The sequence below is a fragment of the Lepisma saccharinum genome, chromosome 2 (genome assembly GCF_977018435.1).
Source record: "Lepisma saccharinum chromosome 2, izLepSacc3.1, whole genome shotgun sequence".
Lineage (NCBI taxonomy): Eukaryota > Metazoa > Arthropoda > Insecta > Zygentoma > Lepismatidae > Lepisma > Lepisma saccharinum.
In genome coordinates this window covers 200,190,052-200,207,271 of record NC_139230.1, presented here as the reverse complement: position 1 = coordinate 200,207,271, position 17,220 = coordinate 200,190,052, and the positions used below count along the sequence as shown (strand labels likewise).

General features: G+C 38.8%; 1 protein-coding gene across 1 annotated transcript in view; it reads right to left on the bottom strand.

Moving 5' to 3' along the window:
• Nucleotides 1-15,576, bottom strand: part of LOC145980975 (phospholipid phosphatase-related protein type 5-like) — a 33,549-nt gene extending 17,973 nt beyond the window's left edge. The window contains exon 1 of the mRNA XM_083114068.1: nt 15,463-15,576. The gene's annotated coding sequence lies outside the window, so the exon portion shown is untranslated. The remainder of the gene's footprint in view (nt 1-15,462) is intronic.
• Between the last annotated feature and the right edge of the window lie 1,644 nt (nt 15,577-17,220).

The following is a 17,220-nucleotide window of genomic DNA, read 5'->3' as shown; positions in this document are numbered from 1 at the left end:
CTAAAAGGGAGGTTGCAACAGGGGCAGCGAACGTACAGATAAAGAAGCTGCCCTGTGAAAGAACCTTCTAGAGAAGAAAATCTTCTAAATACTTGCCGCTACTTATACTTCTTCTTATAAATAAGATGAACAAATGTATTAGCTGTTGTTCATGTTCGGTGAATTTATCCTTCGCCAAAGTTGTGAGCAAAATAATATCTGCTGTCTACATTTTCACTCTTCACTGCAAATTACAGAAAATAGTTTTGCCTAATATCAAGGAGGCTGAAGGCGGTGCCAGGGGGGCTGACGGCAGTTCCATGGGGGCTCAGCCCCCCCCCCCCCTGGCCCATGCCTGGCTACGGGCCTGCCCTGAACCATCAGGGCACAGATAAACATCGACCGTGGTAGGGTATCCATTCAAAGGAGAACACTTTTGGTTGCCCGGGCCAGTCAACAAACAGATTTGCCGATTCTGGAAAACCGAAAACCCCCGATGATTGAACCAGGAAGCCCGAAGATAAGTCCCGTATAGTTCGCTGCACTTTTTGGAACTAGGTGTAGTGGAGGTGTATCTCGGTGTCAGGCTATTGAAAGGAAATGACGTTCAACCACGTAGACGGATATCGGTGTTCAAGTTCAGAAGATTCAACAAATGCCTGTCTGCTACTTTAAACGTTCATTTCATTAGTTAGCAACGTGACCAACCGCGTGACCATACACCACACATTACACCGCTCCAGAACGTAATGCAAACGGTGTAGACACCAAATACACTACCTGGCACCAAATCAACGAAGTTGACGAGTTGGTGTTGCACCGTGTAACCAACTAGACGCACAATTGCAGAGAGAGTTAAAAAGTGTAGCGAACCAGAAGGTGTAAGGTGTGGAATCAGTACACCCGGGAACCTCAATCCGTACTCCTTTCCAGACGACAGTGGCTTTTAGGACACCTCATCTTCCGATTTGGCGGCGTGGCTTGGCCGGAACGTTCCCCAGATCTGACAGCTCCCGACTTCTTCCTCTGGGGGTACCTGAAGTCTCGAGTCTTCGAAATGCGGAAAGCAACAACCAAGGAACGGGAGGTCAACGCCTGCGATGAAATAGCTGCTTTTCTTGACGCTATGTTGCAGAAAGTTTTGCAGGTTAGCTTCGTGGTTCGACTGCGGAAACGCTCCAAGAATGACGGCAACCACTTGCGTGATGTGATCTTCAAAACACGAAATATACTTTGTCAAACTTGCAAGAATGCCTGACAATGTGTATTTGTAAGTCGAAGTTATCTGCTGAAATAAAGTTTTAATCATCCGTTCAAATCGAAAGATCACCCGTTATTATAGGAATTTCAACGCGGGTTTCGATAATTCCGTATCAGTACTAAATTTATCTTGACTCTACAAGAACGTTCTGAAAAGTTACAGGCTTTCATAACTCAAGTCGCCAAGTCAGCGACTCTTCTATTCATAAACGAAATTCTAGCTCGACATGAAAATGCGCAATTGTGATATTCCCTATAAATTATTTTGAGTGAGCTGGCAGCAGGATATAAAGAAATGTCCTAAAGTTGCATTACAAATGTATAGTGCGCATGTGATAATGTATATCAGAGGATATGTTAGGTTTCCATACTTATAGAATAGAATAGCATAGTCTTTTTATTTTCTACTGAGCGAGGTTCAGTCTAGGGCTGCTCTACCACCTAACTCAGGGCAGGTATTACATAGTAGGATTACATGTGAAAAGCATTAAACAAAATGGTTTAGAATAAATTAGATACATGAGGAAAAAAAATAAAAAATAGAAGCACACATACCAATTCACACACACACACATATACAAAATTCAAAATCGTGTCGAAAGAAAAAGAAAAGTGTACACAATACGCATGTATCGTGATGTCAGGCGGGTGTATGTATATTTTGGAGGTTTAGCCATATGAGAAGTGACTTAATCGTTATTTTTTCAGTAGGTATAGTATGATCTTTTCTTTGAAGTGTTTGATTGAGGTAGCGGACTGAGTCATGCATATTTCTAGTTCTTACAGTTCATGAGAGGTCCATTGGCCACGTGATAACAATTGTTGGCTCTCACCGAGAGCGAGAACCAAACTTAGTATTGTATATAACGTGCCACATGGTATACAAGACTTCGATATGCACTATCAAGTGCTGGCCCCCGCGGCAGAGTGGTAATTCGAACCCGGGACCCCTTGCGCCGTAGCGCGATTTGCTAACGACTCCGCCACGGGGGCCGGCGCATTTTAATGAGTTAAACAATCATACATATATCGATTAATATTGCTGCATATCTAATATCTGGCGTGATTATACACAATCTCGAGGCTACACCTTTTATGCATTTTTGTTCCAACTAATTCCTTGGCAGTGTAACTTTTTCAGCTCTAAACACGAAATGGGAAGATTGTTAGTTGTTATAATAATAGTACTATGAATTAAAGACAAACATAATATACATTAAATGTTGAACATTGTGGTTCTATCTACTTTTACAGTAGCAGAGTGGTTATGACACCGCGATACGATGCCAGGGGTCCCGGGTTCGAATCCCAGCCTGAGCAGGGGTGTTCCTTGTGTGTCCCTTCATCACTTTTAGCATATACTCACTCATCCTCATCTTCGCAATAGCCAAAAGTGGCAGAAATGCGAAGTAAAATAGACCAAATCAATCAATCACTCAATCAATGTTATGATTACGAAGTTCGCCAAAGCTGTGTGAATGCCCACGCATGCCTAATATCAGTGACAGGTCATTCACGAATTTGGAAACACCTATACACAAATATTGTATAATTTAATTACAAAAAGTATATGGAAGCAGCAGTGAAAATATTTTATTCCGTATACCATATCGTCAGTTCCTAATTTCTGACTTCCGGCTGGCTTTGCATTGCCAACGTTGTATCATGAGATTGACACCATGAATGGCTGGTGTTATCTAGAGAAGGAATACAAACGATCCCTAGTGGTGTCAGGTTTAATCATTATCACGATCAGTGGCGAACACTGCGGAAATTAGAGGAAATCCCCGACCTCCTAATATGCGTGCGCGCGTGTGTTTGAGTGTTTGTGTTTTGCTTTGAGTCCACTTTATGCACAGATAGGCTAATCGGGACTGGACCTACAGTTTAAAGTTGGTTTTAATTTAGAGAGAGAAAGAAGGAGAGAAAGAGAGAGAGAGATTGATTGAATTGTTGTTTAAGTCCACTTTATGCACAGAAAGGCTAATCGGGACTGGACCTACAATTTAAAGTGGGATCCGGACCATTGTGCCATGTGCCTCCACCGGGTATCGAACCCGTGGTCCCTTGATTACAAGGCGACTGCATTACCACTACGTCATCGGGGAAGCTCACTCTCTGTGTGTGAGTGTGTGTGCGTGTGATGTGGGGGTGTGCTCCTGAGTGTGTGTAAGGTACATAAACCAAGTAAAGCCAACCTAACTTTTGGTAATTTTTTGTAATTTTCTGAGTTGATACAAGTTGAAAGAATATTAAAATATACCCCAACATCTTACTATAAAGTGAAAATATTTACATTTGTATAACGTAAATAGCATAGCTGCAGTGAATTGTTTTGTTACTCAAATAATACTGTGTAAAAAGATCTTTAAACAAAAAACACATTATATTTTAACTTTCTGAAACATAGATTGCCGTGAAACAACACAAGAAAATCTAAAAATTTCAACCTAAACATAAAATGTCTTATTGCTTTACATGAATGCATTGTAAACTAAGCAGTTTACAAACTTCACGTCACTCATGTAAAACAGTTTACATGAGTAACATGAGGTTTGAAAATTTGTCTTTGCTTCTTAGACCCAAACATTCTTCATGAACATACCTAGGTATTTTTTCAATTTTTAAGTCTCATATCAGCACTTCTGTCTCAAAGATGTATTTGCTTCTTAGACCCAAACATTCTTCATGAACATACCTAGGTATTTTTTCAATTTTTAAGTCTCATCTCAGCACTTCTGTCTCAAAGATGTCACAATGACAAGAACGGTTACTTCTACTAGTCTCTTGATAGATTGTCTGTCCTTAATAAGACCCACTGGCGCTGGGCCTAATTAGAAACCTCATAGTTACAGTGTGTTTGCAGCGCATGTACGACTGGTTTTTTTTCCCAAAGAAATGTATTTTGCAAAACTGACACCAGCAACTCAAAACGCACACTACCTGTAATGATATTTAAAGCACAAAATACTTCATTTTAGCATGCATTTGAAAACAAATACACGTACCTTGCAAAGAAGAAGGGAGTTGCTCTTTCTTGCTCGTCACCGGGTTAATTGTCTGCACACCGACTAACGCGCGACTGACATTGAATGTTGCTACTGCCCGACCCTCCAGGTGCTAGGAGCTTATAGCATTACCGGAAACGTTCTGTATTGTTCCAAAGATGACCTCAGGACGGCGGTAGGGGTGGGGGTATGCCTTATTTGATACATGCAACTTATAAATAGTATATTGAGTATAATTATTACCATATATATATATATATATATATATATATATATATATATATATATATATATATGGTAATATTTTGTGATTTGATTTGATTTGCTTGATTTTACTTCGCCTTTTGTGCCACTTTTGGCTAATTTACGAAGCTGGGGATGAGTGATGATACGATGAAATTGATGAATGGACACTCACAAATATCCATGCCCAGGCCAGGATTCGAACCCGGGACCCCTGGCGTCGTAGCGCGATGTGCTAACCACTCCGCCACAGGGGCCGGCATATATGGTAAGATATATATATATATATATATATATATATATATATATATATATATATATATATATATATATATATATATATATAGTGCTTTTTCTGGTGGTACGCAACGCTCCGCCGTACCGGCACCTTTCTATAGGTGAGATCAAAAACTAATAAAATTTTCTTTTAACGAAAGAAATATGTGTCTGTGTGTGTGCGCGCGTGTAACTGCATGAATGCACATTCATTTATGAACCTAACATAATATTTTGAGTACTTTTTACATGGACACCCGCAGAAATGTTTTCAAGGAGGCTGCCAAAACCGAAAAGCTGCATCCCTAGGCTCAAGATAAAATTTATACGCGGGCGAGCTGGATTTTGGCGCCCACCCTAATTTCTAACCTGCCAATCCCTTAATTTCCAGCATGCCCCCCTAACCTTCCAACCCCCTGAACAATAGAAAAACATTATCATGTTATATATTTACGGTTTTACCGAGGGAAAATAATTGCCTTATGTTTTAAAAAACTTATATATTATTGTTAAAGAATGTATTATTTTTGGTATGTATTTATTTAATACTAGGCCTACATAATGATAAACATCAGAGTAATCTCTTAGCTTAAATTGCTACATGATTTTGAAATATACTTATTATGTTATGCAGTAGTAACTTCAATTAATTTTTGTCTACTCAAAGGGAACGCCCCGGCCAGTCGCCCAGCCTTTAAGTCGCCCCTTGGATACATCGACATCATGTTTACATGTTATCATAAGAAAGAAGCATTAAAAAAGTGAGTTGATTGAAATAAGCGGTAGAGAATGAGAGAAAGGAAAATAATTATAAAAGTGCTAGACAGAGAGAGGGTGAGAGAGAGAAAAGAAAAGAAAAGGCAAGCATAAATAGGAGACAAAGAAAGATAAAAAAGAAAGCCTGACAATATACACATGCAGAAAGAAAGAGAGAGGGAAATAGGAAATTGGAAAGCGAATGAGAGAGAGAAATAGGAAATGGGAAAGCGAATGAGAGAGAGAAATAGGAATGAGAATGACAGAAAGAAATAGGAAAAAGAATGAGAGAGAGAAATAGGAATGAGAAGAAGAGAAAAACTGAAAGAGAAGCGAGAGGGGGAGATAGAAATAAAGATGTCAGAGAAAGAGAGAGAGAGAGAGAAAGAAATACAATAGAAAAGGGAAGAGAGGAAGAAAGAAAATAAAATAGGTAGAAAGAGAGGGAGAAGGTAGACAAATAGCTGAAGATCTACAGAGGGAAACAATAAAGAAGAAAGAGACTGACAGAAAATTGGTAAGAGAGGAAGTAAACACGAAGGAATAGGTACTAAAACTGAGAAATGGAACGAATGCTAGAAGAAAGATACAAGTAAAGTAACAGACAAAAGAGTTACAAATAAAAGGAGCAACCCCCCTCCTTCTTGGCTCTCGTTGCGTACACTCATCAGTTCGTGTGGTGAACACAATAAAATCAAGTTGAAGAATATCGAGCCTTTGTTCCCAGAATAAAATCAACAAAAAACACTAGATATAGATAGGCGTTGGTAAATGGCTACACGCACAGAAGAGACGTTCGAAATATTATAGGGGAAATGGACATGATTATTTGGTTGTTATTCTAAGTATTGCAAAATACCGTGCGTCCATTTCGATCTTCAGCCGAGAGATCGGGAGAAGCGTGGCGGGCGGCGCTGACGGAGATGCCGACATTTGCGGCCTGTAATGCCCGCTTATTTTTATGGACATATCCAGATATTTATATAAATATTGCAAAACGAGCACTAACCTGTGTTAGAATTCATCATCTGTAATTCATCCAAGTTCTGCCCTTATATACACAAAAAATAAGCTTTAGAAACGATGTTAAGAGCCACAGATAATAAACATTTTATTCATAGCTTTGACCAGTAACGTCCTGCTTAAGTTTATATCCTTGAAAGAGTTTTGTGTCGATGGGGATCGTTTGGAGGTTTCGAATGTGCAACACTCTATCAAGATTACGCTGCAGACGAAACCGTTAAGTCAATGGTTTTCGTGAGCTTCCTTGCAATCCGAAATCTCCGAGCTCGAGTTTTTTGTTCCTTCGCGACTAGATGAAGACAGAGCTGTGAATATAGTGGCGAGCAGATGTAAACCAAGAGCGTATTAATTTCGTACTGTGCGCAAGAGTGTTATTCTTGTTTGTGTTATTGCAGTGTGTATGTGTGTTGTGTCAGTGAGACGATTGGAATGCCAGCCGCAAGGTTTACGTTACGAGGGGGGCTGATAAGTTCTCGGACCGACCCAGAAGAACTTTAGCTACAGGCACGAAAGTTTCAGGCTATTCAACGTATTCTCCCGGAAGGTCTACACACTTGGCACTTTGTTTCAGTTGTTATCAGATAATGAGAGACAATATGGGTATTTTCAACAAGATTCGGCCACAGCCCATACCGCCGCTGATTCTTTAGACGCTATAAGGGAGGTGTTTGATGACAGAATAATTTATAGAGGTTTATGGTCTTCACGTTCGCCAGATCTTACCGTATGTGACTATTATTTGTGGGGAACCTTGAAAAATAGAGTCTACCGAAATAACCCTCATAGCATCGACGAACTAAAATACAATATAAGGGCAGAAATTGGAAGAATTACGGAAGAAGAACTTTTGCGTGTGAATCAAAATATCATCAAACGATGCCAGGAATGTGTGAATGTAGGTGGACATCAGTTTGAACAACTCTTATAACACAGGTTAGTGCTCGTTTTGCAATATTTATATAAATGTCTGCATATGTCTATAAAAATAAGCGAGCATTACAGGCCGCAAATGTCGGCATCTCCGTCAGCGCCGCCCGCCACGCTTCTCCCGATCTCTCGGCTGAAGATCGAAATGGACGCACTGTAGTAACCCAACTTGCAGTATTAACTTGTAATCAGTGCTGTACAGAGTCGCAAATGGAGATGTGTTCTTTCAGGGCAAGAATAGAACTCGCGTCCCCACCCTTGTAGCAAATGTTACTATTCTCCGTTTTTACCTTATTTGCGCGTAGAGAGCAACACCCCCACCCAATAAGGATTTACAGACAAAAATATCATCAATTTTCAGGCGTTCGTACTCCTCTACAACAAGACCAATGTCTAATATCAGTGACAAATCTCTGCTCAAAAGTTTCGAAATGCAGATTTGACATTCATTTCTCTTTTCTAAGGGAAATTTACAATCTGCTACTCTGAGGTACGGTGAGTATAATTGCTATGGCACACAGAATACAATAGCGTTCGTAAGAGAGAAAAAACATTTAAAAAATAATTTATGTGCTTTGAATATAATAATATACATTCTGTTACAGCATTGTAATGCTGCTCTAGAATACACATTTTAATTAATAGTATATTTTATGTATAAATAATCTCAATTTAAATTTGTTACCGATGAAAAGTTGATTGATCGATTTGTTTTATTTAACTTTGCTTTTCTACCACTTTAAGCAAATCGCGAAGATGAAGATGAAAGGTGATATAATGAACTTGGTCAAAAGACAACACACGTCTCTGATGACTAAAACCTCCTTAGCTACGTTAAAAGCTGAGGCTGTAAAGTGGCTCTCAATACATAGTAAGGACAACACACAGCCTTACAGATGCTTATACTGGCCGTAGGCCCAGACTCCAGAGCTTCGTTGGCCTGCAACATTGACTTTTGGGTGCCTACTCAAAATGACACCCCTTACGCACCTTTAGCAGATGGAGATCCGAAGATCCCCGCCTCAAGCTCCCCTAAATCCAGGCCTGTTTAAGAGTTGTTCCATCATAGAGAAAGAAGATACATGGGCACTGATAAAGATTTGATTTTGACCTAAATTGATCGACGTTATTCAATAAGGTGGGCTTTAAACCTGACGTAACCAAATTTCGAAAAATATATTTGGCAAGGTTGATGATTATGGCTCCTGCGTCAAATTGTTAAGTCGACCTCCGTGGCGGAGTGGTTAGCACACTGCGCTACGACGCCAGGGGTCCCGTTTGTGTTGTCAGTCTTGAAAGAAATGACATAGAGAATTGAGTGAAAAATGATATGAGAGATAGAGAGTGACGGGGGAAGCTGTCGTTTAGGGGCTTTCCTTTTTTAAAAAATGGTAGCGCTCTCGTTTTTGGTGCGGGCGGTCCCGCCTTCGATTCCGGGTTAGAGTCCCAAAATTTTGACGTTGACCCAGCGTCGTTAGGACAATTGGAGAGCTACTTGAAAAGAAGCTGCGGGTTCCGGGATCGAAAGCCAGTAAACAGCGGCAATGGGACTCCATGCTCTGACCACGCGTCACCCAATGAAAAAGTCGTTCTGGTAGGCCCTGGCCCTTAGAGGCTGTTGCACCATAGAGTTGAGATATTATATGGATATAAGATTTAACACTGAAATAAAATGTGACGCTTTAGAATTTCGAGAACAACACAATGAATTAATTATTCTTTTCATGTCATCCAAAATTATTTAATTTGACTTTTGTTACTTAGCGTTGCTTTTCTGTCACTTTTGGCTAATCGCGACGATGAGGATGACTGATAAAATTGACGAAGAGACACTCACATAGAACACCCTTGTCCAGGCCAGGATTCGAACCCGGGAGCTGTGGCGTTGTAGCACGATATGCTAACCACTTCACCACGGAGGCCGGTTCATAGGAAATTAAATTGCTATCTCGCTCAGTCTATTCTTTTTGGAAATACTTTATTTATTGAAAACTTAACGTTAAAGCAGGCCAAGAATCCCAGATATGGGAATGTCTAAATTATTTCTTACTTATGTCGCTCATAAACTTAATGTTACTTTAAAAATAATATTACACTCCGGGACGTTGCCCTGAAAGAAAACAGTTTCCGTGGTATTCTGCACAGGATAGAGGTTGACATTCTAGTGTGTTCGAAATGGTCACGCTATACAACCCAAGTCATCTATGAAAATAGATGAATTATTACTGCTGCGGTGATCAACTTCGATGAATTCCTTGTGTCCTAAATCATTTTGTTACCTCAAAAAATATGTTCCTGTAACCATACGTGCATTGCTTCTCCCGCATTAGTAACATGGCAGTACAGAAAACGAATAGCAACTTAGCTATTAATCTCTTCAATTCTGAATAGATTTTTCAATCTTACTTGTTTATTACTTATGAGTAGGGCTCCGAAGTTGAGGAAAAATCCTTTTTTTTCCTAGTGTCCGAAGCCCAACATAATATATGTTCATTTTTTGGTCATTGTAGGCCAGAAAAAGGTGGGTTTTATTTGTCCTTTTTTGCTTTATTGGTCCTTTTTTAGCCTTTTTAAAGGTCTTAACGGCTTTTTTTTGCAACTTCACCTTCTTTCGACTACGTTTTTACTGCCCATTCTAAATTCGAATCATCCTTTCTGTAGTAAAGAAATAAAAAGAAAGAAAGAAAGAAATATATTTGAACCATCCCTGAAACGAGAGAAAAACATTTTTGGACGACTGAAGCAGGTACGGTACAAGGTCCTTTAACCGTAACTTGTCTGGAAGGTCGCGCTGTAAGTGGCAACTTTCTCTTGTTTTGAAGCTTTCAGTTTTTTCGCACTGTGTGTTCCATACCACCAGAATTTTGTAATTTTTATTCATTAAATATGTATATGTAATTAAAACTGAAATTATTAATTAATTTGGATCACATTTATACGTCCTTTTTTCCTTTTTAGGTCCTTTTTTTTATATTTTTAGGTCTTTTTATAGGTCTTTTTTTGGCAATGTATAGTTCTTCAACTTCCAAGCCCCATTTTGTGATGTTTTGTCAAAATAGTCTTTCTTTAGCCTAGGAATACTTCATGTACAATGAACAAAGAATTGATTTTCCGTGTGTGTTTTGAATCAATCCTAATAAGACGTTCATTTTAAACCAAACATTCAGTGGCGGCGATTAGGAGGAGCAGTAAGTGGGGATGCAGTTTCCCCCGCCACATTTTGCCACTTTTCGCCCCCGCACTATGGCCTATTTATGCTAAGCCTTTTCTACCAAGAAAAGTATATTGTCCTTCACCCTTAAATGTTGGCACCCAATCGCTGCTACTACAACAATTCAGATAGATTTGTCAGTTGTACAAACCTTGTAAGCTAAGAATAGTGACCCCCAAGGAGTAAGAAATCTCTTTCAGTCAAAAACTCATACGATGAAAATACTATCCTCAGGAACATTCATTTAAATTACAATAAACTTCACGATTGTCTACCATCGCACTTTCTATCACTGTCGCCGAATACATAAAATCAAGTATGTGCCTTGTATTTGCAACACAAGCTTAAACCTAATTCACATTTATTTCACTGTATTAACATGCAGTGTAGTATTTAAGAAATTTCCAGGGGGGGGGATTCTACTGACTGTCTAGGGACAGCATGAGATAATGACTTTATATCATATAACATCATTCCCCCATGGATAAAATTTATCAAGCAGAGGGGGTGAAACAAGTACCCAGAGGGGGGAAATAACCCCCATCACCCCTACAAATACCACCCTGTTAACAAGCATGAAAGAATGTGATTAGAATACATGGCTGCGCATGGGTAAACACTTCCTTGAAATAATTGTGTCCATCTCAGAGACAAAGCGAAAGGAAGTGGGACAAGATGCGAGAATCAATTAAAAAAGAATAATGAGAACAACAAGAAAAGGAAAGGGAATGGAAGTAAGAGGAAAATCGGGAGTGTAAAAGAGGAGTAGATACATACACATATATACTGCCCACCCTAATCTATCAATATGGAGCTTCTGCCCACCCGGTACAAAATTTCCGGCGCCGCTCCTGCCTTTTCATGGCAGAGTGCTGATATTTTACAAAAGTGTTCACAAGAAACTTGTATGTAGATTAGATGGTCATTAAGTTTGAACTTGGCAAAAGACATTTAGTCAAGTTTTCGGTGTTACGAATTTGACATCTCTTTTTGTGTGTTCGTTTGAGTTTTCTTAGAATGTAATTATACTGTTTCTAAATTACGTGTAAATGTTATCATAAGATCTGATGACATAGGTTAGAACCAATTTTCTAAAGTATCGCAAGGCACTAGTTTAGTTTACTGACTGGTAACATACACAAATATGTAAAAAAAAAATCTCCCTCCCGAAATGAAATCACAAATTCGCCACTGAGTGGGCATCCCCCCCCCCAAAAAAGCAAGCAGCTTAGTTCGCACAGTGGGTGTACAGTGTGATGTATAGTCACGTGGTACGTGCTAACCAATCAAATGAACGATAGTCTACTTCATTGTACGTACACGGTTTCTTTGCACCCGCCTGACACCAGAATACACCTGCACTACACCTTGTGTCAAAAAGTGCAACGAACTAGACAGGACCATTGTGAACTACTGGCTCGATCATGTATTTAACTAGAACCATCCACCTGAATAATTCATAGCGAAGTAACCTGATATCGAATTTTTACTCGTTAAAAAATGTTCTTTTCATATCTAAATTATGTCCAGATAAGATCCAAATGTAGTTTTAAAAATGTATGTCCAAAGTACGTACAAAAATGTCCAAATCAATACATAATGTCGAGATAACGTTGCACTTGATGTGCAAAACATGTCGAGAATTGATCCGGGAACGTCCATAACATATCCATTTCTGGATATCCCCTGGATATCACGTATGCAGACAAATGGATATCCAGGGGACATCCAGTGGATGTGTTTTGGATATCCCTGGATATCTATTGGATATCCAGAATTTCCAACACGAATATCCAAGGGATATCCAATTGATGTTTTTTCGACATTTGTGTACTGTATGGGTACACATTTCCCAACTTCATTTTTGTTAACAATTTGTAAAGTTACCATGGAACACTGCCATGGTTGGAATTAAAATAATCAAGCCCACTTTCATTTGTATCGTTTTGTCGGAAGCGAAGTGACTCGTCGTGTCGCTTTGTGTCCCGTCGTGTTTCGTTGCGTCGCGTCGCGTCGTGTCTTGTCGGATCCGGTGTGCGTCTTGCCTCAGTGGTTCTCGGTTTAATCCACTTTCATAACCTAATTAAATTATTTATTCCTCCGCAAGATATCTCGGTTTGAAACACTTGGAACCAGTTATCTTGAGATTTCTTCGTTAATCTTTTGCAAAATATTTCAGGGAAATGATTCGATATTCCTAGGCATTTCTTTCACATTTAGATGCTCTACAAGTCCAAAAACACAATTTAGGGCTTCCAAGATAAATTAGGCTAAAGAATAACAAAGCACCTGGCATTGATTTAATACCAGCTGAGTTAATTAAATATGGTGGAAATTCGTTAATATGTCAAATTCATAAATTAATTTGTTTAATATGGAATAAAGAAGAAATCCCTCAACAGTGGAAAGAATCCATAATTGTTCCTGTGTTTAAAAAAGGTGATAAAATGAACTGCAATAATTACCGTGGAATTTCTCTACTCTCAACAACATATAAAATATTTTCTAACATTCTTTTAACAAGACTAACCCCATATGCTAATGAAATTATAGGTGATTATCAATGTGGATTTAAACGTAACAGATCAACTACAGATCAAATTTTTCACATTAGACAGACACTTGAAAAAAAGTGGGAATATAATCAAAATGTCAATCAGCTATTCTTTGATTGCAAAAAAGCATATGATTCGGTCAAAAGAGATAAATTATATAATATATTAGTAGAGTTTGGAATACCTAAGAAGCTTGTTAGTATGATAACAGTGAAACAGAAAGTAAAATTCGTGTGGGTATTAATATGTCTGACAAATTTACAATTCATGATGGGTTAAAACAATGAGATGCATTATCTCCATTGTTCTTTAATTTTGCCTTAGAATATGCTGTTAGGAAGGTAAAAGAAACTAACGAAGGACTAAAATTAAATGGTATGACTCAGTTGTTAGCATATGCAGATGATGTAGACTTATTAGGGGATGATATAAATACAATTGAGAATAATGTTAAAATATTTTTCAAAACTGCTAAAGAGATAGGTTTGGAAGTTAACAAAGAGAAAACTAAATATATGCTTACAGACCGAAACCAAGTGTTAGGTAATAATCAAAATCTAATTATTGATAACAACTCATTTGAACCAGTTTCCAAATTCAAATTCTTAGGAGTAACATTAACAAGTGAAAATTATATTATAGAGGAAATAAAAAGCAGGCGTAATTCAGGAAATGCATGTTATTTCTCTCTTCATAAACTTTTGTCTTCTCGTTTAATATCTAAGAAACTAAAAATTAAAATATACAAAACAGTAATTTTGCCTGTAGTATTATATGGGTGTGAAACTTGGTCCCTTACATTGAAATAGGAAGATAAATTGAGAGTATTTGAAAATAAGATCCTTAGGAAAATCTTTGGACCTAAAAGGGATGAGGAGACAGGTGAGTGGCGAAGGTTACATAATTTAGAACTGCATAATTTGTATTCATGTCCAGATATTATTAGAATAATTAAATCAAGAAGGCTTAGGTGGGCAGGCCATGTGGCACGAATGGGAGGGAAAGAGGAGTTTACAGAATTCTTGTTGGGAAACCTGATGGTAAGAGACCTGTAGGAAGGCCAAGGCGAGGATGGAGGGACAACGTTGAGATGGACCTAAAGGAAATCGGTAGGGATGGAAAAGAGTATATAGATCTTGCTCAAGATAGGGACAGATGGAAGGCCTGTGTTGCTGCAGCCATGAACCTTCGGGTTTAAGAAGGCTAGATAGATAGTTAGTTAGTTAGTTAGTTATCACCTTGTAATGAAATGAAGGGGCTCCTGGTTCGATTCACGTTGAGATAGATACGCATTGCACAGTCTTTCGGATCGCACTTTAAACTGTAGGTTCAGTCCCGATTAGCCTTACTGTGCATAAAGTGGACTTAAAACACCAACTCAACAACGACAACAACTTTTTGCCAACACTAATTGTTTTAATAGAAATACACGGCACGTTAAAATAGTCTAGAATAGATTTAGTTGAGATTGTGGCCTGAAGTGACATACAGTATGATGGCGTTAGCATGATGAACAGTAAAGCGAAGTGCTCTGTGTTTGAATCCTGGACCATTATCGTTAGATACATTCAATTTGATGACCTAATTGTTTGCGATAGAACAAATTTCTACAGTAATAAACCAAGGTAATCGTTCCACAAAATTCAATGAACAAAAAACGGAGACATACATTTATTAATCCACAAGAATATTGGGGAGAGACTCATATCCACCACTGTAAAAATAACAAACGGAGGTTGGTTGCAAAGAATAAGACCGAAATAAGAAAGTCACAAAACTATGTGAAATGTTGAAAACTTAAACAATATCGAGTATTTATAAACGTTAACCACGAAACAAAACGTTATCAGATATCAGAACCTTCCTTAAAATGCTTCAATTTATTTCTTCAAGGTAAAAGAACGTAGTTAATAATCTAACGGATTGTCTACTTACGTGGTTACTTTTACGTCTCACATTTGTGTCGTTGGGTTAACCACGACAGCTGAGAACGGACAATTATCGGGCAGACTAAAGCTCTTACTTTCCACCCACTGTCCACAAATGAAACAGACTATTGAAATCAACATTCAGTTCCAATATAACTTAGCTTTGCATTTATGCGTTTGCAAGAACACTAAGAAGTAGTGATTCACAATTTGAGATTTTTCAAGTTCCCTAAGAATTATAATGCTACTTTGACACGCCCCACACTAATAGATCTAAACTTGTCTATTCAACTTACAGTATTTACAATCCTATTTAACCACTTCCCGGTGCGTTGAGAACAAAACTATAATAAATGAACGTAGTCCATAAGTGAAAAACAAGGATTCGAAAAGCATAGCTTGTGTTAACTCCATCTACAGATAAGATTACATTGAGCTTCACTAATCCATCACACGATATCGCACCATTGCTACGTAAAACACGAAAGAGATAGGAAATTTTATCGATTGATTTTGAGGTGACAAGAAATCTTGCTATAGAAAGGTATGTGTGTACATTGACGTTTTCTCTTCCAAGTATTGTTACTGAATTCTTCGCGAACCTATCAGGCCTACATGCTGCAAATTCTTGTGCGAAATTGTTTGGAAGAAAGTGAATGGGGTGATAGTGGAGATCTGTCTTCATGGATTTTTGTTATTTAGCGTCGCTTATCCGCCTCTTTTGGCTAATCGCGACGATGAATTATAAAATTTATGAAAACAATCACCAAGAAAACCCATGACCAGGCCGAGATCCGAACTCGAGACACCTGGCGTCGTAGCGTAATAGCTACTATCATAAGCAGTGCCACATTTAGAGTGGGCGCACGAATTTGGAGTGTCAAAATTATTCTGTTGTACAGTGTAATTCAAATGATTCACCCGATTACGAATGACTGCATTTGTGTTTATGACGATACAGCTCGTAGAATAAAGAAAACCGTCCAGATTTTTGTTTGATCACCTTACAAATGGTCTGGTTATGCGGATGGCATCTAAACGATAATCCTATTCCCGCCATCAAGCATGTCTGTTGTTAACGCGATCATCTCTGTAAAAACAAACACATATGTACGTAGGGTAAACGCACAAGTTTTCGATTTTCACCGCTAGTGCTCCACGCAAGACGTAATATTAGAGCCTGCGCAAAAGACAGTGTGAAAATGACAACTGCACAACAATAGGCGTCTTGCGTGTTGGGCCTGACGATAAGGCGTTTTGAAAGTGGACCGCAAGGTCTCCGGACCTAACCTACTGAGACTTCCTTCTCATTACGGTAAGTTAAGGATATTGGGTATCTTCCACCATTGCTAGGGTTACCAGACGTCCGACTTAGTCGAAAGTTATAAGCGAAAATCGGTGTATGAAGATGCACAAGGAATACCTTCATTACCTGCACAAGTTTCACGAGCTGCTACATTCATAACAGATGTTCAAAGTGGCGTCGCACAAAGTTCTGTCACCTATAGTAGACTGAAGAGGATCTCCTGGCAAAAATTCTCGCTGCCTGTAGCATTGTTCGAACGACTCCGGGGTTGTTCCAACGGGTACGCCAGAACTTTGTGCGACGATGTCATGCCTGCAGCGAAGCTTGGAGACGCCACTTTGAACAACTGTTGTGAATGTAGCAGCTTGTGAAACTTGTGCAGGTAATGAAAGTATTACATCTTCATACACCGATTTTCGCTTATAACTTTAGACTAAGTCGTTTCCGGACCACGGTTCCTTATCTCAAATTGATACATGTGCTCTTCTCCATCATCCCTGAAAGTTTGAATCATCAGCCCGGAAACACCCTGTGTGTGTGTGTCTATAGAAACAGTAGCGATGTGAGGTTTGCGGGAAACAATAACATCAAATGGGGCTCGTAAATCGGAGGTATGGAGTGGGTCGAAAAATATCGACAAATGGGGCATCTGGAGCAAAGTCATATTTTTTTTAAACGGAACGATATACAATAACATGCATAATATAAAAGAGCACACGCAGAGAAACACAACGCCGTTGGTCTCATG